At 51.3% G+C, this 25,018-nt stretch overlaps 1 long non-coding RNA gene and 1 other non-coding gene across 2 annotated transcripts in view; one reads left to right on the top strand and one right to left on the bottom strand.

Annotated features, from left to right (window-relative positions):
- LOC140385325 (uncharacterized) overlaps positions 1 to 25,018 on the bottom strand; it is a 230,509-nt gene that overhangs the window by 125,278 nt on the left and 80,213 nt on the right. The window lies entirely within an intron of this gene.
- Positions 8,966 to 9,160, top strand: LOC140386111 (U2 spliceosomal RNA). The gene has a single exon (XR_011933579.1). It is a non-coding gene; the product is annotated as a U2 spliceosomal RNA (small nuclear RNA).

Below are 25,018 nucleotides of genomic sequence, written 5' to 3'. Positions count from 1 at the left end.
GGCTTGGAACCCTGGGGACTCCGCCTCTGGCTCCGCCCATCTGGGAGCCATACATAAAGGGCTGCCTCATGGTCTGTATAGCAGTCAGCTCTCGTCTCTAGCTGTAGCATAGTTATTAGTCTAATAAATCCTTCTTTACAGTTTAATCTCTAAGCATCATTATTGAGGGTACCTCACTGAGGGAGTACAGAGTGTTCGGCACAGTTCTGAGGGAGTACAGCGTACTCGGCACAGTACTGAGGGAGTACAGAGTGCTCGGCACAGTACTGAGGGAGTACAGTGTGCTCGGCACAGTACTGAGGGAGTACAGCGTACTCGGCACAGTACTGAGGGAGTTCAGCGTACTCGGCACAGTCCTGAGGGAGTACAGTGTGCTCGGCACAGTACTGAGGGAGTACAGAGTGCTCGGCACAGTACTGAGGGAGTACAGCGTACTCGGCACAGTACTGAGGGAGTACAGCGTACTCGGCACAGTACTGAGGGAGTACAGCGTGCTCGGCACAGTACTGAGGGAGTACAGCGTGCTCGGCACAGTACTGAGGGAGTACAGCGTACTCGGCACAGTACTGAGGGAGTACAGCGTACTCGGCACAGTACTGAGGGAGTACAGCGTACTCGGCACAGTACTGAGGGAGTACAGAGTGCTCGGCACAGTACGGAGGGAGTACAGCGTACTCGGCACAGTACTGAGGGAGTACAGAGTGCTCGGCACAGTACTGAGGGAGTACAGCGTACTCGGCACAGTACTGAGGGAGCACAGCGTACTCGGCACAGTACTGAGGGAGTACAGCGTACTCGGCACAGTACGGAGGGAGTACAGCGTACTCGGCACAGTACGGAGGGAGTACAGCGTACTCGGCACAGTACGGAGGGAGTACAGCGTACTCGGCACAGTACTGAGGGAGTACAGCGTACTCGGCACAGTACTGATGGAGTACAGAGTGCTCGGCACAGTACTGAGGGAGTACAGAGGGCTCGGCACAGTACTGAGGGAGTACAGCGTACTCGGCACAGAACTGAGGGAGTACAGCGTACTCGGCACAGTACTGAGGGAGTACAGCGTACTCGGCACAGTACTGAGGGAGTACAGCGTACTCGGCACAGTACTGAGGGAGTACAGAGTGCTCGGCACAGTACTGAGGGAGTACAGCGTACTCGGCACAGTACTGAGGGAGTACAGAGTGCTCGGCACAGTACTGAGGGAGTACAGAGTGCTCGGCACAGTACTGAGGGAGTACAGCGTACTCGGCACAGTCCTGAGGGAGTACAGCGTACTCGGCACAGTACTGAGGGAGTACAGAGTGCTCGGCACAGTACTGAGGGAGTACAGCGTACTCGGCACAGTACTGAGGGAGTACAGAGTGCTCGGCACAGTACTGAGGGAGTACAGCGTACTCGGCACAGTACTGAGGGAGTACAGTATGTTCGGCATAGTACTGAGGGAGTACAGCGTACTCGGCACAGTACTGAGGGAGTACAGAGTGCTCGGCACAGTACTGAGGGAGTACAGCGTACTCGGCACAGTACTGAGGGAGTACAGCGTGCTCAGCACAGTACTGAGGGAGTACAGTATGTTCGGCACAGTACTGAGGGAGTACAGCATACTCGACACAGTACTGAGGGAGTACAGCGTACTCGGCACAGTACTGAGGGAGTACAGCGTGCTCGGCACAGTACTGAGGGAGTACAGAGTGCTCGGCACAGTACTGAGGGAGTACAGCGTACTCGGCACAGTACTGAGGGAGTACAGCGTGCTCAGCACAGTACTGAGGGAGTACAGAGTGCTCGGCACAGTACTGAGGGAGTACAGCGTACTCGGCACAGTACTGAGGGAGTACAGTATGTTCGGCACAGTACGGAGGGAGTACAGAGTGTTCGGCATAGTACTGAGGGAGTACAGCGTACTCGGCACAGTACTGAGGGAGTACAGTATGTTCGGCACAGTACTGAGGGAGTACAGCGTACTCGGCACAGTACTGAGGGAGTACAGAGTGCTCGGCACAGTACTGAGGGAGTACAGCGTACTCGGCACAGTACTGAGGGAGTACAGCGTACTCGGCACAGTACTGAGGGAGTACAGCGTACTCGGCACAGTACTGAGGGAGTACAGTATGTTCGGCACAGTACGGAGGGAGTACAGAGTGCTCAGCACAGTACTGAGGGATTACAGCGTACTCGGCACAGTACTGAGGGAGTACAGCGTGCTCGGCACAGTACTGAGGGAGTACAGCGTGCTCAGCACAGTACTGAGGGAGTACAGCGTGCTCAGCACAGTACTGAGGGATTACAGCGTACTCGGCACAGTACTGAGGGAGTACAGCGTGCTCGGCACAGTACTGAGGGAGTACAGCGTGCTCAGCACAGTACTGAGGGATTACAGCGTACTCGGCACAGTACTGAGGGAGTACAGCGTACTCGGCACAGTACTGAGGGAGTACAGCGTACTCGGCACAGTACGGAGGGAGTACAGCGTACTCGGCACAGTACTGAGGGAGTACAGCGTACTCGGCACAGTACGGAGGGAGTACAGAGTGCTCGGCACAGTACTGATGGAGTACAGCGTACTCGGCACAGTACTGAGGGAGTACAGAGTGCTCGGCACAGTACTGAGGGAGTACAGCGTACTCGGCACAGTACTGAGGGAGTACAGAGTGCTCGGCACAGTACTGAGGGAGTACAGAGTGCTCGGCACAGTACTGAGGGAGTACAGCGTACTCGGCACAGTCCTGAGGGAGTACAGCCTACTCGGCACAGTACTGAGGGAGTACAGAGTGCTCGGCACAGTACTGAGGGAGTACAGCGTACTCGGCACAGTACTGAGGGAGTACAGAGTGCTCGGCACAGTACTGAGGGAGTACAGCGTACTCGGCACAGTACTGAGGGAGTACAGTATGTTCGGCATAGTACTGAGGGAGTACAGCGTACTCGGCACAGTACTGAGGGAGTACAGAGTGCTCGGCACAGTACTGAGGGAGTACAGCATACTCGACACAGTACTGAGGGAGTACAGCGTACTCGGCACAGTACTGAGGGAGTACAGCGTGCTCGGCACAGTACTGAGGGAGTACAGAGTGCTCGGCACAGTACTGAGGGAGTACAGCGTACTCGGCACAGTACTGAGGGAGTACAGCGTGCTCAGCACAGTACTGAGGGAGTACAGAGTGCTCGGCACAGTACTGAGGGAGTACAGCGTACTCGGCACAGTACTGAGGGAGTACAGTATGTTCGGCACAGTACGGAGGGAGTACAGAGTGTTCGGCATAGTACTGAGGGAGTACAGCGTACTCGGCACAGTACTGAGGGAGTACAGTATGTTCGGCACAGTACTGAGGGAGTACAGCGTACTCGGCACAGTACTGAGGGAGTACAGAGTGCTCGGCACAGTACTGAGGGAGTACAGCGTACTCGGCACAGTACTGAGGGAGTACAGCGTACTCGGCACAGTACTGAGGGAGTACAGCGTACTCGGCACAGTACTGAGGGAGTACAGTATGTTCGGCACAGTACGGAGGGAGTACAGAGTGCTCAGTACAGTACTGAGGGATTACAGCGTACTCGGCACAGTACTGAGGGAGTACAGCGTGCTCGGCACAGTACTGAGGGAGTACAGCGTGCTCAGCACAGTACTGAGGGAGTACAGCGTGCTCAGCACAGTACTGAGGGATTACAGCGTACTCGGCACAGTACTGAGGGAGTACAGCGTGCTCGGCACAGTACTGAGGGAGTACAGCGTGCTCAGCACAGTACTGAGGGATTACAGCGTACTCGGCACAGTACTGAGGGAGTACAGCGTACTCGGCACAGTACTGAGGGAGTACAGCGTACTCGGCACAGTACGGAGGGAGTACAGCGTACTCGGCACAGTACTGAGGGAGTACAGCGTACTCGGCACAGTACGGAGGGAGTACAGAGTGCTCGGCACAGTACTGATGGAGTACAGCGTACTCGGCACAGTACTGAGGGAGTACAGAGTGCTCGGCACAGTACTGAGGGAGTACAGCATACTCGACACAGTACTGAGGGAGTACAGCGTACTCGGCACAGTACTGAGGGAGTACAGCGTACTCGGCACAGTACTGAGGGTGTACAGAGTGCTCGGCACAGTACTGAGGGAGTACAGTATGTTCGGCATAGTACTGAGGGAGTACAGAGTGTTCGGCACAGTACTAAGGGAGTACAGAGTGCTCGGCACAGTCCTGAGGGAGTTCAGCGTACTCGGCACAGTACTGAGGGAGTACAGTGTGCTCGGCACAGTACTGAGGGAGTACAGCGTGCTCAGCACAGTACTGAGGGATTACAGCGTACTCGGCACAGTACTGAGGGAGTACAGCATACTCGGCACAGTAGTGAGGGAGTACAGCGTACTCGGCACAGTACTGAGGGAGTACAGCGTACTTGGCACAGTACTGAGGGAGTACAGAGTGTTCGGCACAGTAGTGAGGGAGTACAGCATACTCGGCACAGTACTGAGGGAGTACAGTGTGCTCGGCACAGTACTGAGGGAGTACAGAGTGTTCGGCACAGTACTGAGGGAGTACAGCGTACTCGGCACAGTACTGAGGGAGTTCAGCGTACTCGGCACAGTACTGAGGGAGTACAGTGTGCTCGGCACAGTACTGAGGGAGTACAGAGTGCTCGGCACAGTACTGAGGGAGTACAGCGTACTCGGCACAGTACTGAGGGAGTACAGCGTACTCGGCACAGTACTGAGGGAGTACAGCGTGCTCGGCACAGTACTGAGGGAGTACAGCGTGCTCGGCACAGTACTGAGGGAGTACAGGGTACTCGGCACAGTACTGAGGGAGTACAGCGTACTCGGCACAGTACTGAGGGAGTACAGAGTGCTCGGCACAGTACTGAGGGAGCACAGCGTACTCGGCACAGTACTGAGGGAGTTCAGCGTACTCGGCACAGTACTGAGGGAGTACAGTGTGCTCGGCACAGTACGGAGGGAGTACAGCGTACTCGGCACAGTACTGAGGGAGTACAGAGTGCTCGGCACAGTACTGAGGGAGTACAGCGTACTCGGCACAGTACTGAGGGAGTACAGCGTACTCGGCACAGTGCTGAGGGAGTACAGCGTACTCGGCACAGTACTGAGGGAGTACAGCGTACTCGGCACAGTACGGAGGGAGTACAGCGTACTCGGCACAGTACGGAGGGAGTACAGCGTACTCGGCACAGTACGGAGGGAGTACAGCGTACTCGGCACAGTACTGAGGGAGTACAGCGTACTCGGCACAGTACTGATGGAGTACAGAGTGCTCGGCACAGTACTGAGGGAGTACAGCGTACTCGGCACAGTACTGATGGAGTACAGTGTGCTCGGCACAGTACTGAGGGATTACAGCGTACTCGGCACAGTACTGAGGGAGTACAGCATACTCGGCACAGTACTGAGGGAGTACAGCGTACTCGGCACAGTACTGAGGGAGTACAGAGTGCTCGGCACAGTACTGAGGGAGTACAGTGTGCTCGGCACAGTACTGAGGGAGTACAGAGTGTTCGGCACAGTACTGAGGGAGTACAGCGTACTCGGCACAGTACTGAGGGAGTACAGCGTACTCGGCACAGTACTGAGGGAGTACAGCGGACTCGGCACAGTACTGAGGGAGTACAGCGTACTCGGCACAGTACTGAGGGAGTACAGAGTGCTCGGCACAGTACTGAGGGAGTACAGCATGCTCGGCACAGTACTGAGGGAGTACAGAGTGCTCGGCACAGTACTGAGGGAGTACAGCGTACTCGGCACAGTACTGAGGGAGTACAGTATGTTCGGCACAGTACGGAGGGAGTACAGAGTGTTCGGCACAGTACTGAGGGAGTACAGTATGTTCGGCACAGTACGGAGGGAGTACAGAGTGTTCGGCACAGTACTGAGGGAGTACAGTATGTTCGGCACAGTACGGAGGGAGTACAGAGTGCTCAGCACAGTACTGAGGGATTACAGCGTACTCGGCACAGTACTGAGGGAGTACAGCGTACTCGGCACAGTACTGAGGGAGTACAGCGTACTCGGCACAGTACGGAGGGAGTACAGAGTGCTCGGCACAGTACTGATGGAGTACAGCGTACTCGGCACAGTACTGAGGGAGTACAGCGTACTCGGCACAGTACTGAGGGAGTACAGAGTGCTCGGCACAGTACTGAGGGAGTACAGCATACTCGACACAGTACTGAGGGAGTACAGCGTACTCGGCACAGTACTGAGGGTGTACAGAGTGCTCGGCACAGTACTGAGGGAGTACAGTATGTTCGGCATTGTACTGAGGGAGTACAGAGTGTTCGGCACAGTACTAAGGGAGTACAGAGTGCTCGGCACAGTCCTGAGGGAGTTCAGCGTACTCGGCACAGTACTGAGGGAGTACAGTGTGCTCGGCACAGTACTGAGGGAGTACAGCGTGCTCAGCACAGTACTGAGGGATTACAGCGTACTCGGCACAGTACTGAGGGAGTACAGCATACTCGGCACAGTAGTGAGGGAGTACAGCGTGCTCAGCACAGTACTGAGGGATTACAGCGTACTCGGCACAGTACTGAGGGAGTACAGCGTACTCGGCACAGTACTGAGGGAGTACAGCGTACTCGGCACAGTACTGAGGGAGTACAGAGTGCTCGGCACAGTACGGAGGGAGTACAGCGTACTCGGCACAGTACTGAGGGAGTACAGAGTGCTCGGCACAGTACTGAGGGAGTACAGCGTACTCGGCACAGTACTGAGGGAGTACAGCGTACTCGGCACAGTACTGAGGGAGTACAGCGTACTCGGCACAGGACTGAGGGAGTACAGCGTACTCGGCACAGTACGGAGGGAGTACAGCGTACTCGGCACAGTACGGAGGGAGTACAGCGTACTCGGCACAGTACGGAGGGAGTACAGCGTACTCGGCACAGTACTGAGGGAGTACAGCGTACTCGGCACAGTACTGATGGAGTACAGAGTGCTCGGCACAGTACTGAGGGAGTACAGAGTGCTCGGCACAGTACTGAGGGAGTACAGCGTACTCGGCACAGTACTGAGGGAGTACAGCGTACTCGGCACAGTACTGAGGGAGTACAGCGTACTCGGCACAGTACTGAGGGAGTACAGCGTACTCGGCACAGTACTGAGGGAGTACAGAGTGCTCGGCACAGTACTGAGGGAGTACAGCATACTCGGCACAGTACTGAGGGAGTACAGAGTGCTCGGCACAGTACTGAGGGAGTACAGCGTACTCGGCACAGTACTGAGGGAGTACAGTATGTTCGGCACAGTACGGAGGGAGTACAGAGTGTTCGGCACAGTACTGAGGGAGTACAGTATGTTCGGCACAGTACGGAGGGAGTACAGAGTGCTCAGCACAGTACTGAGGGATTACAGCGTACTCGGCACAGTACTGAGGGAGTACAGCGTACTCGGCACAGTACTGAGGGAGTACAGCGTACTCGGCACAGTACGGAGGGAGTACAGAGTGCTCGGCACAGTACTGATGGAGTACAGCGTACTCGGCACAGTACTGAGGGAGTACAGCGTACTCGGCACAGTACTGAGGGAGTACAGAGTGCTCGGCACAGTACTGAGGGAGTACAGCATACTCGACACAGTACTGAGGGAGTACAGCGTACTCGGCACAGTACTGAGGGTGTACAGAGTGCTCGGCACAGTACTGAGGGAGTACAGTATGTTCGGCATAGTACTGAGGGAGTACAGAGTGTTCGGCACAGTACTAAGGGAGTACAGAGTGCTCGGCACAGTCCTGAGGGAGTTCAGCGTACTCGGCACAGTACTGAGGGAGTACAGTGTGCTCGGCACAGTACTGAGGGAGTACAGCGTGCTCAGCACAGTACTGAGGGATTACAGCGTACTCGGCACAGTACTGAGGGAGTACAGCATACTCGGCACAGTAGTGAGGGAGTACAGCGTACTCGGCACAGTACTGAGGGAGTACAGCGTACTTGGCACAGTACTGAGGGAGTACAGAGTGTTCGGCACAGTAGTGAGGGAGTACAGCACACTCGACACAGTACTGAGGGAGTACAGTATGCACAGCACAGTCCCGAGGGAGTACAGTATGCACAGCACAGTACTGAGGGAGTACAGCGCACAGAGTGTTCAGTACAATATTGAGGGATTAGAGCATGCTCGTTACAGTATGAAGGGAATACAGAGTAGTCAATACAGTACTGAGGGAGTACCGAGTGTTCGGTACAATATTGAGGGATTAGAGCATGCTCGGTACAGTACGAAGGGAATACAGAGTACTCAGTACAGTACGAAGGGAATACAGAGTATTCAGTAGAGTACGAAGGGAATACAGAGTACTCAGTACAGTACGAAGGGAATACAGAGTATTCAGTAGAGTACGAAGGGAATACAGAGTACTTAGTACAGTACGAAGAGAATACAGAGTACTCAGTACAGTACAAAGGGAATACAGAATACAGAGTATTCAGTACAGTACGAAGGGAATACAGTATAGTACAAAGGGAATAGAGAGTACTCAGTACAGTACGAAGGGAATACAGACTACTCAGTACAGTACGAAGGGAATACAGAGTACTCAGTACAGTACGAAGGGAATACAGAGTACTCAGTACAGTAGGAAGGGAATACACAGAATTCAGTACAGTACTGAGGGAGTACATGCTCAGTACAATATTGAGTGATTGGAGCATGCCAGCACAGTACGAAGGAAATACAGAGTGCTCGGTACACTAATGAGTGAGTTTAGTATGCCCAGTACAGTCAGTATAGCCAACTGCCCTTTCAAGTGGACATGAAAAATTCCACAATCCAATTTGTCAAAGAACAAGGCTCAGTTTCCTGACCAAAGGCGATATGGTTGCAGGTTGACTAAGGTGACCACCGCTGGGGCCTTAATATTGAAGGATATGTTACATTTCAAAAAGGTGGTGGGGTAATTCTGTTAATTGAGCATGTCATTGGTATAGTAATGAAAGATGATGGTTGAAAGAGCAAGATGTAATCACTTCTCAGCCTTTTGGCTAAGATCAAGTGTCTGTAGATTGAGCCTTTGGGTTCAGATCTGGTATGTCTCTCTTGTGGGGACCATAAATTCGATTCAATTTGAATTAGTTTTTTGGAGCAGGCGAGGAGCTGGATTAGGGGTTTGCCCCTGACCCACACTCTGAGCCCTGGCTTGGTAACTCAGAAAAGGAAAAATTAAAAAAAAAGAAAGAGCAAGATGTAAAATCAATTTGTGTAGAGATGGGAAATAGGAAAGGCAAAAGTTCACTTGTGGGAGTAGTTTATAGGCCCCTCTAATAGTAGCTACACTGTAGGACAGCGTACACAAGGAGAAATAAGTGAGGTGTGTAATAAAAGTACTACAATAATCATGGGTGTCTTTAATCTACATGTCGAGTGGATGAATCACATTGACAAAGGTAGCCTGGAAAGTGAATTCATAAGAGTGTATTTGTGATCATTTCTGAGAGCAGTATGCTCTAGAGCCAACCAGGGTGCAGCCCTGATAATGAGCAATGAGACCAGGCTAATCAATAAACTCATGTTTTTTTAAGTTCATTTACGGGATGTGGGCATCGCTGATTAGGCCAGCATTTATTGCCCATCCTTAGTTGCCCTACAGAAGGGTGGTGGTGAGTTGCCTTCTTGAACACCTGCAATCCTTGTGGTGTAAGTACAGCCACTGTGCTGTTAGGATGGGAGTTCCAGGATGTTGCCCCAGCGACAGTGAAGGAACGGCGATATATTTCCAAGTCAGGGTGGTGAGTGACTTGGAGGGAAACCTCCAAGTGGTGGGGTTCCCAGGTATCTGCTGCTCTTGTCCTTCTAGACGATAGTGATCAAGGGTTTGGAAAGTGCTGTCTGAGGAACCTTGGTGAGTTACTGCAGTGCATCTTGTAGATGGTACACACAGCTGTCACTGTTCATCGGTTTGAATGTTAGTGGAAGGAAGAGCAATCAAGCAGGCTGCTTTGTCCTGGATGATATTGAGCTTCTTGAGTGTTGTTGGAGCTGCACTAATCCAGGCAACAAGTGGACAGCATTCCATTACATGCCTGACTTGTGCCTTGAAGATGGTGGCCAGGCTTTTTTGGGGGGGGGGTGGGGTGGGGGGAGGTGTCCGGAGGTGAGTTTACCTCCAACCACCACAACCATCTTCCTTTGTAGCAGGAATGACTCCAACCTTTTTTGCCCCGATTCCCATGGGCTCCAGTTTAGCTAGGTCTCCATGATGCCATACAAATGCTGTCTTGATATCAAGGGCAGTAACTCTCACCTGACCTCTGGCATTAATCCTTTTTGCCCATGTTTGAACTAAGGCTGTAATGAGATCAGGAGCTGAGTGACCCTGGCAGAACCCAAACTGTGTGTCCATGAGCAGGTGATTGCTGAGTAAGTGCCGCTTGATAGCACTGTTGATGACTCTTTCCATCACTTTGCTGATGATGGATAGTAGACTCATAGGGCGGTAATTGGCTGGGTTGGACTTGTCCTGTTTCTTGTGTACAGGACACACCTGGGCAATTTTCCACATTGCTGGGTAGATGCCAGTGTTGTAGCTGTACTGGAACAGCTTGGCTAGGGGTGTGGCAAGTCTTCAGTACTAATCTTTAAAACATTCTTTAAGTGACATCAATTAAAAGCGTGATAGAAGTTTATGTTCAGTTTGAAGGGGAGAAGTGTGGGTGTAAGACAAATAATTTACACTGAATAAAGATAATTAATTCTAAGGGTATGAAGTCAGAGCTAGCAAAGGTGAACTGGGAAACTAGGTCAGTGAAAATGCAGTGGCAGGCTTTCAAGGAGCTATTTAATAACTCAGCAAAGATTTATCCTTTGAGAAAGAAAGACTTTCTTTGTCATCGAATGTTACATTTCTGCAAGGACTTCAGCTGACTGATGTGTTAGGCAGGTTGGTTTGATGTGGACTGCACTCAATGCAGGGAAGTTAGAAACAGACGTCTAACACAGGAGAAGATCCAACACTGTTTTATTCAACTAGATGAACTACTGTACATATTCAGCTGTGGGTCGACACTATACTGAACTGACTAGTGACCTTGTAGTAGCCTGACCAGACTTACTAGCTACCGCATGGTGTTTGTGCTTGCTAGCTCGTGGACTCTGACTGTCTCAGTAGCTAGGTCCCGAGAGAGCGGGAAACCTAGTGCCCTCTGGCTTTATAGTGGTAGTGTCCTGTCTGGTGATTGGCTGTGCTGTGTTGTATGCTTACTGGTCATCTTATGTGTCAATCACTGCCTGTCTGCATCTCATTATATACATGAGTGGATATTATGACATCTCTTTTGTTTTTAGTTAAATAAATACTGAGGTATATATAAGGTGTCGATAGTGCAGATACATGGCAAACTAAGCAATATTTACAAGAGTTAAGTCGATGGATTCAGTCACAAAATTTACAAAAGTTAAGTCTACAGATTCAGACTTTGTGGCGGGCGCCGAATTCTTGTCGATCGCCGCAGAGGTGGAGAGGTGGGATCGCTGCTATTGCGGAGGTCGCGTGGGCCGGCAGGATCACTGGCAGATCGGTGGCCTCATGGCAGGGTATGTCCGGAGGAAGCATAATAGCCGGCGGAGCACTGCAGTCAGGTGGTGGGCGTGGAACTCTTCGCAATGCCCATCTGTTGTGCCGTAGCAGGGAGCCATCAGCCATGCGAACAATGAAAGACATCGGGGCAACTTGTTTGACAACAACAGCTGTGGCTGACCAACGGCCCTCAGGCAACTGGACGCGAACATGATCGGCTGGAGCCAGCTCAGGTAAATCCGTGGCATGAGCATTATGTGTGGCCTTCTGTTGGGCCCGAGACTGCTGCACTTTTTGTAGTACTGTGAGGTGGTCAAGGTCTGGAACATGGATGGCTGGAACTGTGGTCCTCAGAGTGCGATTCATGAGCATCTGCGCTGGAGACAACCTAGTTGACAGTGGGGTTGCCCTGTATGCCAGCATCGCCAGGTTGAAGTCGGAGTCTTAGTCTGCAGCTTTGCACAGCAACCGCTTGACAATATGGACCCCTTTCTCGGCCTTCCCGTTTGATTGCGGGTAGTGGGGACTGGAGGTAACGTGACGGAAGTTGTAGGACTGTGCAAAATCAGACCATTCCTGGCTGTAAAAGCATGGACTGTTGTTGCTCATTACCATGAGCAGTATCACGTGCCTGGCGAATGTTTCTTTGCAGGATTTGATGACCGCCTTCGACGTTAGGTCGGACAGTTTCACCACTTCTGGGTAACTGGAGAAGTAGTCGACCAGGGGTATGTAGTCACGCCCCTTGGCGTGAAAAAGGTCTACACTTACTATGGACCACGGAGAGGTCACGATCTCGTGCTGTTGCAGTGTTTCCTTGGGTTGAGCCGGTTGAAACTTCTGACAGGTGGGGCAGTTGAGGACCATGTTGTCAATATCCTGGTTAGTGCCCGGCCAGTAAACCGCCTCCCGAGCCCTGCGTCGGCATTTCTCGACTCCAAGGTGACCCTCATGGAGTTGGCCCAGCACCATAGCCTGCATGCTTTGAGAAATAACGATCCTGTCGAGTTTCAGAAGGATTCCCTCCACTTTTAAAAAATATACATATATTTATTAAAGTTTTTTAACACAATTTTTCTCCCTTACAAACAATAACACCCCCCCGCCCCGTAACAAAAAAAAATGAGAAATCGCGCAGAGCAAGATATATACATGGCAAAATGATATATTTACACAGCTTTGTACACTGGCCCTCACCCGTATGTGCCAGTTTCCCCAACCCTTCATGTTATCTCTTGCTCATCCACCCTCCCAGGCAGTCCCCCCTTTTCTCCCCCCCCCTCCCCTCCCCCTCCCAGGACGTCCCCTCCACCGCCCCCCAAGGTTGCTGCTGCTGCTGACCGACCTTCCTCTAACGCTCCGCGAGATAGTCTAGGAACGGTTGCCACCGCCTGTAGAACCCCTGTGCAGACCCTCTCAAGGCGAACTTAATCCTCTCCAACCTTCTGAACCCAGCCATATCATTTATCCAGGCCTCCAGGCTGGGGTGCTTCGCCTCCTTCCACATTAGCAAGATCCTTCGCCGGGCTACTAGGGGCGCAAAGGCCAGAATGCCGGCCTCTTTCGCCTCCTGCACTCCCGGTTCGTCCACTACTCCAAATATTGCTAGCCCCCAGCTTGGCTTGACCCGGACTTTCACCACCTGAGATATTGCTCCCGCCACTCCTCTCCAGAACCCCTCCAGTGCCGGGCATGACCAAAACATATGGACATGGTTCGCGGGCTCCCTGAGCACCTTCCACATCTGTCCTCTACCCCAAAGAACCTACTCAACCTCGCCCCCGTCAAGCGCTCTGTGGACCACCTTAAATTGTATCATGCTGAGCCTAGCACACGAGGAGGAGGAATTAACCCTACCTAGGGCATCAGCCCACAGACCTTCCTCGATCTCCTTCCCCAGCTCCTCCTCCCATTTACCCTTCAACTCTTCTACCAGCGCTTCCCCCTCTTCTTTCAACTCCTGGTGTATTTCCGACACCTTGCCCTCCCCGACCCATACACCCGAGATCACCCTATCTTGAACTTCTTGTGCCGGGAGCAACGGGAATTCCCTCACCTGTCGCCTCACAAAAGCCCTCACCTGCATATATCTAAAGGCATTACCCCGGGGGTAACTCGAACTTATCCTCCAGTGTCCCTAGGCGCAAACGTCCCGTCGATGAACAGGTCCACCATTCTTCCAATCCCCGCCCGATGCCAGTTCTGGAACCCCCTGTCCATCTTCCCCGGGACAAACCGGTGGTTACCCCTGATCGGGGACCACACCGATGCTCCCATTGCACCCCGGTGCCGTCTCCACTGGCTCGTGATCCAGATCCTTAGCGTTGCGGCCACCACCGAGCTCGTGGTATACTTTGTCGGCGAGAGCGGCAGCGGTGCCGTCACCAACGCCCCCAGGCTAGTTCCTTTAAAGGACGCCATCTCCATCCTCTTCCATGCCGCCCTCTCTCCCTCCATAACCCACTTGCGGGTCATCGCCACATTTGCTGCCCAGTAGTAGCTCCCCAGGTTTGGCAGCGCCAACCCTCCTCGGTCCCTGCTGCGTTCCAGGAACCCTCTCCTTACTCTCGGGGTCTTATTCGCCCACACAAACCCCATAATACTCCTGCCTACTCTCTTAAAAAAGGCCTTAGTGATCACGATGGGAAGGCACTGAAACACAAACAGAAACCTCGGAAGGACCACCATTTTGACCGACTGCACTCTACCTGCCAGCGAGAGCGGTAACATGTCCCATCTTTTAAAATCCTCCTCCATTTGCTCCACCAACCTCGTCAGATTCAGTTTATGTAGGGTCCCCCAACTCCTGGCTATTTGGATCCCCAGATACCGAAAGCTCCCCTCCGCCCTCCTCGGCGGTAGGTCCCCTATCCCTCTTTCTTGGTCCCCCGCCTGTAATACAAAGAGCTCACTCTTCCCTACATTGAGCTTATAGCCCGAAAACTCCCCAAACTCCCTTAGAGTCTGCATGACCTCCACCATCCCCTCCATTGGATCCGCCACGTACAGCAACAGGTCATCCGCATATAGCGACACCCGATGCTCTTCTCCCCCTCGGACCACCAAGGATTCCTTCCACAACCGTCAGCTCGTCTTTGACATTAAAGAATTGGGGACATTGTCCCTTCTGCCAGCCATGGGTAAGGTGCTGCATCACACGCTGCAGTAAAGGATCCTTGGCCGTTTACTCACGATTTTGGATCACCCGTTTGTCAGAGGCTGGGAGGTTGGTGGCACACAATTGCACTTGCGCTTCTATGTGGCAGATGAAGTCACTTTGTTCACACGGTGTGGTGATGGACCGGGATAGGGCATCTGCAATGATCAGCTCTTTGCCTGGCTGTAGCCAAGTTTGAAGTCATAGCGCGGAGTCGAAGAAGAATTCGCTGTAACCGCTGTCATGTCATTTAAATCCTTCTGGATTATGTTGTCTAGAGGCCTGTGGTCCGTTTCCACCGTGAATTTCGGCAGGTCGTATACGTAATCATGAAACTTGACTATTCCTGTCAGGAGACCCAGACACTCCTTTTCGATTTGGGTATACCGTTGCTCAGTGGGCGTCATGGCCCTGGAGGCAGATGCCACTGGAGCCCAGGACGAGGAGTCATCTCGCTGGAGGAGCACTGCCCCAATGCCATCCTGGCTTGCATCAGTTGATATCTTGGTTTCCTTGGTTGGGTCGAAGAACGCTAGAACTGGGGCTGTGGTGAGCTTTGCCTTCAGCTCACGCCATTCCTCTTCATGTGTGGGCAGCCACTGGAATTCCGTTGACTTCTTGACGAGATGGCAGAGGGCCGCGGTGTGGGATGCCATATTGGGAATGAATTTCCAGAGAAAGTTGACCATCCCGAGGAAGCGGAGGACCGCCTTCTTGTCCTCCGGGGTCTTCATGGCGTTGATCGCCAAGACCTTGTCGGCGTCAGGCCGCACACCCTGCCGCGAGATGTGGTCGCCTAGAAACTTTATATCAGATTGACCAAATGAGCACTTGGCCTTGTTGAGCTGGAGACCATGTTCATGAATTCGCTGGAAGATCTGCTTGAGGCGAGCGATGTGTTCCTGGGGCGTTGTGGACCAGATGATCACGTCATCCACGTATACTCGTACCCCCTCGATGCCCTCCATCATCTGCTCCATGATGCGATGAAACACTTTGGAGGCAGATACGATACCGAAAGGCATGCGGTTGTAACAGTAGCGGCCGAACGGGGTGTTGAACGTGCACAGCTTGCAACTGGACGTGTCCAGCTGTATTTGCCAAAAACCCTTGGAGGCGTCCAGCTTAGTGAAGAATTTGGCATGAGCCATCTCACTGGTTAACTCTTCACGCTTCGGGATCGGGTAGTGCACCCGCATGATGTTGCGGTTTAGATCCTTAGGATCAATGCAAATGCGGAGCTCCCCTGATGGCTTCTTTACGCATACCATGGAGCTGACCCAGTCTGTTGGCTCCGTGACCTTCGAGATGATGCCCTAGTCTTGGAGGTCCTGTAGCTGCTTTTTCAGATGATCCTTGAGGGGCGCCGGCACTCGGTGTGTTGCATGGGGCTGGTTTAGCACAGTGGACTAAACAGCTGGCTTGTAATGCAGAACAAGGCAGCAGCGCGGGTTCAATTCCCGTACCGGCCTCCCCGAACAGGCGCCGGAATGTGGCGACTAGGGGCTTTTCACAGCAACTTCATCGACTTGTCACTACTTGTGACAATAAGCAATTATTATTATTATTATTATTATTATTACAGGGGTGGCGTTCGGCTTGGGCAGTATTTTGTATCGGTATGGGAGCATGCCAATTCCATCGAAATCACTGTGGTACTGCGTGATAATGTCGTCTATGTCGGCTTGCAAATTTCCATCGGGCGAGGCCGTCGCCGGTGACGATGACATGGTGTGGACTCGCTGAACCAGGTTCAGGAGCTTGCAGGCCTGACGATTTCAAATCGTAACGTTCCCTTGATCGCCTTGTTGGATACCCCTAGTTGACATGAGCCACTGGCAGCTATGGCATTGCCATTGTAGTCAAGGAGCTGGCAGGCCGGTGGAAGAATGCTTGGTCGGGCCGGATGGTGTCGAGGTCGTATTGTGAGATGAGGCTGGCAGACACGCCGGTGTCCAGTTTAAATCGGATGCGAACCTTGTTAACTGTGAGGACAGCACACCACTCGTCGTCGGGATCCACACTGAGGATCGAGAGGCGTTTCCCAGGTGTGATGGAGGCCAGCTCATGTGTGGTATTCATGCCCACCCGATATGGAGACTTGAGGCAGTCAGCATCAGGGTCTGTTGGGCTCTCGGGATCAGAATCTGGCATGCCTTGTTGTATTGAGCGGATACTTCTTCGCTGCAGCTGGGATCGCTGGCTGCTGAGCGGTGGAGCGGATCTGCAGAGGGCTGCGGAGTGGCCACATTTGCCACACTGGAGACATCGGCGTCCTCTTGCCGGACATTGCCGCTTTAAGTGGGCGGAGCCACAATTCGGACACGTCATGACGCTGATGTCAGTGCGATCCGTGCGCCATCGCACATGCACAGTGCGGTCGGCCGACGTACATACCTGCGCAGTCGGGTTTTTGGTCTCGTCGTCCACTCGGTCGTGGCGCGCATGCGCAGGGATCCGAGAAAAGCGGGCGAAACGGCTACTCTCCTCGATGCTCAGGCCCTGCATCTGTGCAATGGCCTGCACCCTTTCTGCCTCGTGGGAGGCCAACTTTGCAGTTTCTGCCGCCATGATGTGGGAGTAACGATTCTCGGCATGCTCATGGACAACGCACGTCTCGATAGCGACAGAGAGGGTCAACTGTTTGACTTTAAGGAGCTGCTGCCGCAGGGAGTCGGAGTGGACCCCGAAAATGATGTGATCCCGGATCATGGAATCAGCCGTCGAGTCATAGTTACATGACTGCGTTAGGATGCGGAGATGGGTCAAGAAGGACTGAAAAGGTTCATCCTTACCCTGAAGCCTCTGCTGGAAGATGTACCGTTCAAAGCTCTCATTCACCTCAATGTCTCAGTGGCTGTCGAAGCTCAGCAGGACTGTTTTGAATTTTGTTTTGTCTTCGTCGTCGGCGAACATAAGCGAATTGTAGATATGGCTGGCGTGGCCCCCCGCAGTGGAGAGAAATAGCGCAATCTTCCTGGCATCCGGTGCTGCCTCGAGGTTGGAGGCCTCGATGTACAAGAGGAACTTTTGCTTGAAGGTTTTCCAATTTGCGCCGAGGTTGCCGGAGATGCGGAGTTGCGGAGGAGGCTGGATTATTTCCATTTCGCTGGATGGCTGCTTGCTGGTCGATGCTGATTCACTCAAGGTAGGCCCGTCAAGATCAATATCACTCTGGTACCATGATGTGTTAGGCAGGTTGGTTCGATGTGGACTGCACTCGATGCAGGGAAGTTAGAAACAGATGTCTAACACAGGAGAAGATCCAACACTGTTTTATTCAACTAGGTGAACGGCTGTACATATTCAGCTGTGGGTCGACACTATACTGAACTGACTAGTGACCTTGTAGTAGCCTGACCAGACTTACTAGCTACCGCATGGTGTTTGTGCTTGCTAGCTCGTGGACTCTGACTGTCTCAGTAGCTAGGTCCCGAGAGAGCGGGAAACCTAGTGCCCTCTGGCTTTATAGTGGTAGTGTCCTGTCTGGTGATTGGCTGTGCTGTGTTGTATGCTTACTGGTCATCCTATGTGTCAATCACTGCCTGTCTGCATCTCATTATATACATGAGTGGATATTATGACACTGACAATTTAAGTTCTTGCCGCATCCTTTGATAAAAATCAAGAGGTTTGTCCTCGAACTCGCCATGCCTTTGAAGTTTTGAGGGTTTGAAACTTTAATTTACCAGTACCTCCCTGCATATAACACACATGGGCTTTGCATCCTCATTTGCATTGGCACAATTAAGAAAGTCAGAAAATCAATACATAATTTTTATACTGCTTTGTTCCCGGCTTCAGTTTTTTCTTTGTTGGGTGTTCACCAGAAGCCTTGGAGCTCAGCAAAAAGCTCACGCCAGCACTGCTTTGTCCTTCCCTGAACTTTCCCGAGAAGATCTCTTGTGAGATACTGGCCTGTTTGTGACTCTGGCCCTCTCTTCCTTATTACAAAATGACTCATCTTCAGTTCTCCACACAGTCCTGTTGCTTGCTTGCTGGCAGCTACAAATGGAGGAACCTCTCCTCCATGATTTTGCATCCAAATCACGGACACACAGGGCATGTGGCGTCAGTGTACGTACCGCGCTCATGACTTGTTCTCTGCCACCGCTTCTGGCGGGAAGACTCCATCATTTGTAGTTAAAGGCCAGGCGTGCCCGCCATTCTGAAAAGCCGATTGCGGCGTTTGGACACTTCTCCCGCGATTGGGAATGCCGTGACTGATCGCTCCGCGACGCTCCCGAAATCCACGACTCTCAGTTTGAGAAACCTTGCTCTAGAGACTGAGTCTGGTGAAAGGGAAATTGTGTTCAACTACATTTTTAATTTTTTTGAGAAGGTAGCAAGTAAGGCAGATAAAGGAGAACCTGTTGATGTGGTGTACTTGGATTTCCAAAAGGCATTTAATAAGATGCCACATCAAAGTTTGTCACTAAAATAAAAGCTCATGGTGAAGGGGCTAAAAGCATATCAGTGTGATCCTATCCAATCACCACATGTTACCGGGCAGAGCACCGGCCTTTTGGACCAATTCATTGGCCACCAGCCAAGTCAGTCTAACCAAGTCACAGCCCATCCCTGTCATTGGTCAATCTCCAGTACAAACCAGCACAACGTTCTACTTGAATTAAAGGCACAGGTCGATTAATCTTCCATGGATCAAAATTGTAATAGCAAAAATCAAAGCAAGGGGAAATAAGGGAATAAACAAGGAATAAACAGGAACAAATAGAAAGGTCCCTTACACTGCAAATGAAAAGGGAGGATTTCCATTTTGCAGCTTACTGCCTTAAAGTTCCCAGGACACTATGTTGAAGAACAGCAGGGGAATTATCCCCAGTGTCCTAACCAATGTTTATCCATCGTTCAATATCACTGAAACAGATTATCTGCTGTTGATGGGAGCTTGCTGTGCACAAATTGGCTGCCGCATTTCCTACATCACAACAGTGTCAACATTTATAAACACACTCGTCTCCATCAAGGACGGTCACCTCAGCACTTCGCTTTACCGCAAACCCACGGATAACCTCACGATGCTCCACTTCTCCAGCTTCCACCCTAAACACATTAAAGAAGCCATCCCCTATGGACAAGCTCTCCGTATACACAGGATCTGCTCAGACGAGGAGAAGCGTAACAGACATCTACAGACGTTAAAAGATGCCCTCGTACGAACGGGATATGGCACTCGACTCATCGATCGACAGTTCCAACGCGCCACAGCGAAAAACCGCACCGACCTCCTCAGAAGACAAACATGGGACACAACCGACAGAATACCCTTCGTCGTCCAGTACTTCCCCGGAGCAGAGAAACTACGTCATCTTCTTCACAGCCTTCAACACGTCATTGATGACGATGAACATTTTGCCAAGGTCATCCCCATACCCCCACTACTTGCCTTCAAACAACCGCGCAACCTCAAACAAACAATTGTTTGCAGCAAACTACCCAGTCTTCAGAACAGTGACCACGACACCACACAACCCTGCCATGGCAATTTCTGCAAGACGTGCCAGAGCATTGACATGGATACCACTATTACACGTGAGAACACCACCCACCAGGTACGCGGTACATACTCGTGCGACTCGGCCAACGTTGTCTACCTCATACGCTGCAGGAAAGGATGTCCCGAAGCGTGGTACATTGGCGAGACCATGCAGACGCTGCGACAACGAATGAACGGACATTGCGCGACAATCACCAGGCAGGAATGTTCCCTTCCAGTCGGGGAACGCTTCAGCAGTCAAGGGCATTCAGCCTCTGATCTCCGGGTAAGCGTTCTCCAAGGCGGCCTTCAGGACGCGCGACAACGCAGAATCGCCGAGCAGAAACTTATAGCCAAGTTCCGCACACATGAGTGCTGCCTCAACCGGGACCTGGGATTCATGTCGCATTACATTCATCCCCCACCATCTGGCCTGCAAAATCCTACCAACTGTCCTGGCTTGACACAATTCACATCTCTTTAACCTGGGGTGACCCCATCTCTGGATCTGTAAAGATTTAATCACCTGCTAATGATCGCATTCCAAGCATTGTTTGGCATCTTTGAATTTGTCTATACATATGTTTCTGGAACATACCTCTTCATTCACCTGAGGAAGGAGCAGCGCTCCGAAAGCTAGTGACAAACCTGTTGGACTTTAACCTGGTGTTGTAAGACTTCGTACTGTGTTCACCCCAGTCCAACGCCGGCATCTCCACAACATTTATAAAGTACTTCATTGGCTAAAAACTGCTTTGGAACATCTTATTGTCATGGAAGGCACTATATAAGTGCAAATCTTTCTCTTACAAATGATGCAGTTCTATACTCTTAACAGAGTGAATCCAATAAATCCCTCCACTCACTGCTGAACAAGGAAACAAACAATCCTGATTTAACGTACTCTCCGCCATCACATTCTTATTCTCATATCTGAACTGATTAAATCATGGGGCCCCTCCAATGGTATGTTAGTTTTAACAAAAACTCCTTCTATCGATGCAGCTGAACATGATTATAAACTGGCTCCGATCCCAGAGCCAACAATGAAATGGTATCCCCTTTGGATTTTCATGAACCACATCCTAGCATGCAAGTCTGTATTGTAATCAAGGGGGCAGTCTCCATGATATGAGGCTACGGCTGGCATTTATAATTACACTCTCAGTCCCAACAGGAATCATGGAAAACTCCAACTCATCAACACTCCTCAACAACACTACATCACTACTTATGGAAGGGGTTCACATACATTAAGGATAAACCATGACAAATCTGCCACGACAAATCTGCCACAACAGTTAAACCTTCATCGCAAATACTTACTGACTCATTTAAAGACAGCAGTATGTTCAGCTGTATTCTGCGATTCAATGGTGCAGATGGTTATGGGATTCAAGTCCTACTCTCCGGCACTGTCGGAAGTGTCATCTTTTGGATAAGACATGAAATCAAAGTACTGCCTGCTCTCTCAGGTGGGTGTAAAAGATAGAATGGCATGATTTTGGAGAATTGTACTGGGTGATCTTTATCAATAAACCAACAATATCTATTAAGTCATTGCCAAATGGGGGTCTCGCTAGTGCAAATTAACCTTGGTGCCTTGTAACATTACAATAAGTGACGATTGTTCAGGTCGTCCCTGGCTGTAAAATGCTTTGGGACATCCTCAGGCTGCAAGTGATGACAATATAAAAATAAGTTCTTCCCTTCTATATCCTGTGATGCATTTACATTGGAGTGAAAAGCTGTTGTTTCACAAGACTCATCAGACCAGGTAATTGTCTTCAGATTGGGAACTGCCACCTCTTAAAACAGGCCAAAGGGGCCAAAAGAGGTGGGTGGATGGTGAGGCTGACAGGTTAGATCAGCTGCCTTAGCTTACTGAGACATTGGCCCAGTCCAATTCACGGTGGAGCAGCGACAATGTCACAGAACCGGTAATCCAGTGGCCCAGGTTAATACTCTGAGAATATGGGTTCAATTTCTACCATGGTAGCTGGTGGAATTTAAATTCAATTAATAAATCTGGAATGTGAAGCAAGTCTCAATAATGGCAACCTCAAAACTATCATCAATCATCATAAAAATCATGCGGCTCATCAATGTCCTTCAGGGAAGGAAATCTACCGTCTTTACCTGATCTGGCCGACATGCAACAGTGATGTGGTTGACTCTGAACTGCCCTCTGAAATGGCCGAGAGCAAGCCACTCATTTCAAGAGTAATTAGGGGCGGGCAATAAGTGTTGCCCTTTCGACACCCACATTTCATGCAGGAATAAAAAACACCCTCATATCTCCCATGGCCCTTCTATGCTCAGCCAAGCATTCACAATGAGGTAATCTGCCACCTGTATCAACAAAAGCAGGTTGAGCTGATGGCCAGACATCATTTTTGCCAAGGGATCTCATTATGAATGCATCGTTAAATTCCAAGAATTGACTATTGGACTCAGCCCAGCAGGTATTTGTTTACTCAGATGCAGAAGGGGAGTGTGAGCTTTGTTTGATTAATAGTTTTATTACTTTACAATAACTGATCTTTGAAGTGGTTTTGATTGCCTGTGAGTTTATTTGGACACAATTAAATGTTCTTTCATGGGGCCAAAGACTTTTTTTCGCAGAGATCAGTAGGTCCAAACATGGACAAAAGAGCTGAATGCCAGAGGTGAGGTGCGAGTGCCTGCCCTTGACATCAAGGCATCTTTTGACTGAGTTGCAGGAGTTAGGCAATTCAGCCCCTCGAGCCTCATGGCTAATCTCATCTCGGCCTCAACTCCACAAACCTGCCCATTCTCCATAGCTGTTCAACCCATTACTTTGTTTTTGAAAATATTTTACTTAGGCTTTCACATTTTGTATCCAACAATTTACAAATCAACATCAAACCGACACATTTATTCGCAATAGAAGAGCATCCCAACAACTGTGGCCATGGACCCCCACCCTCCCCCTTTAACAGGCGGACTTCTTTTTTACATATTTAATATTCTTCAACATGGCCAAGACACGTATTTACAGACACTTCAATCCTTACTAATTAAAACTCTATCTATCCCCTCTGTCCTGGCATCCACCACACTCTGGGCTAGTGAATTCTAGATTCACAACCCTTCTCCTCATCTCTGTATTAAATCTGCTACCACTTATCCTAAATCTATGACCTCTCGTTCGAGATTGCCCACAAAAGGAAGCATCAGCTCTATTTGTCAATACATTTTGTCACCTTATAAACCTCAATTAGATGGAGGCAAATGGAAGCATCATGGGTTATGTCGGTTGAGTGGTCCGATAAAGATAATTTACCATACAAATATCATGCTATATAGGGAGAGAAGGCAGGAAAGTGGAGTTCAGGATTACATCAGGGGAGAGGTTCTCCCCAAACGGTGCGATGTCCGTCGACTGGCGCCCAAAACGGCGCCAATCAGACGGGCATCACGCCGCCCCAAAGGTGCGGAATGCTCCGCATCTTTGGGGGCCGTGCCCCAACATTGAGGGGCTAGGCCGACGCCGGAGGGATTTCTGCCCCGCCAGCTGGCGGAAACGGCCTTTGTTGTCCCGCCAGCTGGCGCGGAAATGACATATCGGGGCGGCGCATGCGCGGGAGCGTCAGCGGCCGCTGACAGTTTCCCGCGCATGCGCAGTGGAGGGAGTCTCTTCCACCTCCGCCATGGTGGAGACCGTGGCGGAGGCGGAAGGGAAAGAGTGCCCCCACGGCACAGGCCCGCCCGCGGATCGGTGGGCCCCGATCGCGGGCCAGGCCACCGTGGGGCACCCCCGGGGCCAGATCGCCCCGCACCCCCCCCCAGGACCCCGGAGCCCGCCCACGCCGCCTTGTCCCGCCGTTCAAAAGGTGGTTTAATCCACGCCGGCGGGACAGGCAATTTATCGGCGGGACTTCGGCCCATCCGGGCCGGAGAATCCAGCGGGGGGGCCCGCCAACCGGCGCGGCCCAATTCCCGCCCCCGGCGAATATCCGGTACCAGAGACTTCGGCAACCGGCGGGGGCGGGATTCACGGCAGCCCCCGGCGATATGGCAGAGGAATTGAATAGTTACTTTGCACCAGTCTTCACGATGGAAGACACTAGTGGGATACCAGAGAATCAGGGGGTAGAGGTGAGTGCAGTGGCCAACACTATACCCCAGGGTCCTAAAAGAGATAGCTGAGGAGATTGTGGAGGCATTAGTGATGATCTTTCAGGAATCACTGGAGACAGGAAAGTTCCCAGAGGACTGGAAAATGGTTAATGTAACACCGGTGTTTAAGAAGGGAGGGAGGCAGAAGACAGGAAATTATAGGCCGGTTAGCCTGACTTTGGTCATTGGTAAGATTTTAGAATCCATTATTGAAGATGAGATTGGGGAGTACTTGAAAGTGTATGATAAATTAGGATTGAGAGAGCACGGCTTTGTCAAAGGGAGGTCATGTCTGACAAATCTGTTAGAGTTCTTTGAGGCGGTAACAAGGAAGTTAGACAAAGGAGAACCAGTGGACGTGATTTATTTCGATTTCCAGAAGGTCTTTGACAAGGTGCCGCACAGGAGACTGTTAAATAAGTTAAGAGCCCTGGTGTTATGGGTAAGATCCTGGCATGGATAGAGGATTGAGGATTGGCTGACTGGCAGAAGGCAGAGAGTGGGAATAAAGGGATCTTTTTCAGGATGGCAGCCGGTGACTAGTAGTGTATCTCAGGGGTCTGTGCTGGGACCACAACTTTTCACAGTACACATTCATGATCTGGAAGAATTAAGTAAAGGCACTGTTGCTAGGGTTGCAGATGATGCAAAGATCTGTAAAGGGACAGGTAGTATTGAGGAAGCAAGGGGGTTGCATAAGGATTT

This window comes from Scyliorhinus torazame, chromosome 11 (genome assembly GCF_047496885.1).
Source record: "Scyliorhinus torazame isolate Kashiwa2021f chromosome 11, sScyTor2.1, whole genome shotgun sequence".
Classification (NCBI taxonomy): Eukaryota; Metazoa; Chordata; class Chondrichthyes; order Carcharhiniformes; family Scyliorhinidae; genus Scyliorhinus; species Scyliorhinus torazame.
Note: the sequence above shows the minus strand (reverse complement) of the source record. Positions and strands in the feature narration are given on the sequence as shown.